General features: G+C 37.4%; 1 non-coding gene across 1 annotated transcript; it reads right to left on the reverse strand.

Moving 5' to 3' along the window:
* Positions 1–1,142: 1,142 nt before the first annotated feature.
* Positions 1,143–1,246, reverse strand: LOC114672088 (U6 spliceosomal RNA). The gene has a single exon (XR_003722278.1). It is a non-coding gene; the product is annotated as a U6 spliceosomal RNA (small nuclear RNA).
* Between the last annotated feature and the right edge of the window lie 274 nt (positions 1,247–1,520).

The raw sequence follows: 1,520 nt of genomic DNA on the forward strand, positions 1-1,520 counted from the left end.
AGTGGGACCAAGCACAATGTTAAACATACTATATAGTTTTATTTATGCTTCATAATGTATGTTTTAATGGACACTAATAAGAATTTGTGGATTTCTTGCATAATAGTGACATACAGAACTCTAATAGAAAACTTTCACTGAATATTACATATGTATCAGTGACCATAATTTGTCCTGTTTATATGGTATATTTTGTGATCTTCACAAGCTTGTAATGAAGGAAATACTACCAGCATTATTCTTCTCAATAAAGATGAAGTAACAGATGCTTAGAGAGATTAAAGAAGTGGCCCCAAGTCACTAACCCGGATATTAAGCAGCAGTGTTGATACTGGTAGCAGACCTGTCTGCTTCCAAAACCTGTACTTCTGACCAGTTAACGTCTTTGTTTCTAATGTGTATGGCTTGTATGGGTACCCACGTAGAATGGGTACAGTGTTGAACATGACACATCTGTAGCCATGCTTCCCTCATTAGTCTTTATCAGAAAAGAAGAGATGGTTTTCCCCATGTCTATCTCTCATCCGTCTGATTGTACTCTGCCTTCTCTGTGTGTCAACTACTCCCAAATATTTAGTGCATTCCTAGTTTTCTCCTCAGTGCATCTGTATTCAGGGTTGTGCCTACCTGATAACCTGAACATCCATGCAGTTGTTTCCCTTTTAATATGTGAGTTATACTTAATAACTCATTCATGCTTATAGTTCATATAAGTAAAATATGTGAATTCTAATTTTAAAGTAAAACACACCCAGTTGTCTCTATCTTCATGTCTTCCTTCGCTTTACTCCAATTCATAGGCTTCTAAACCAGTCATCTAAAATCCCTTTGCCTTCATTTTTTCTCCTTATATTTGTTCTCCAGACAGCAACCAGGTTGATTTTTTAAAAACACACAAAGGTAAGCAGTTAACACACTGGGGTCATACTCCATGATGGCTGGTTGAAGAAATTCACCATTCTGTAGGAAATATGGTTTGTATGGCTGCCTGAAGATCCATGAAGTTTGACTGCCGTGGAGCAATCCCCGTTACCACTCCAAATCCTGGTTTCTGCACCATGCCTCCACTGGGAGGGCCTCTCATTCTACCACCCAGCCCACCTTGAGGGTCTCCAGGACCCTAAAGATGATTATCTCATAGGAAAAATATGGAACACTTCATGAATTTGCATGTCATCCTTGCACAGGGGCCATGCTAATCTCCATATTATTCCAATTTTAGTATATATGCTGCTAAAGCAAGCATCAAACTAATTTTTACATGAGTAATACCTACATATAAACTACAACATACATGCACATAAACACTAAAATGGTACAAACATAGAGTGAAAAGTTAAAATTCTTCCCACAACTGTTGATTGTATTAGGTTGGTGCAAAGTCATTGTGGTTTTCGCCAAGTTACTTTCAAAAACCACAATTACTTTTGCACCAACCTAATAGTTGACACATATGTGAAAATTGTTGTGTTTTGATCGTGGATGCCTTATAGAATTCTTGTAACTGTTTTTTACCACAA

Source organism: Macaca mulatta, chromosome 13 (assembly GCF_049350105.2).
Source record: "Macaca mulatta isolate MMU2019108-1 chromosome 13, T2T-MMU8v2.0, whole genome shotgun sequence".
NCBI classification, from domain to species: domain Eukaryota; kingdom Metazoa; phylum Chordata; class Mammalia; order Primates; family Cercopithecidae; genus Macaca; species Macaca mulatta.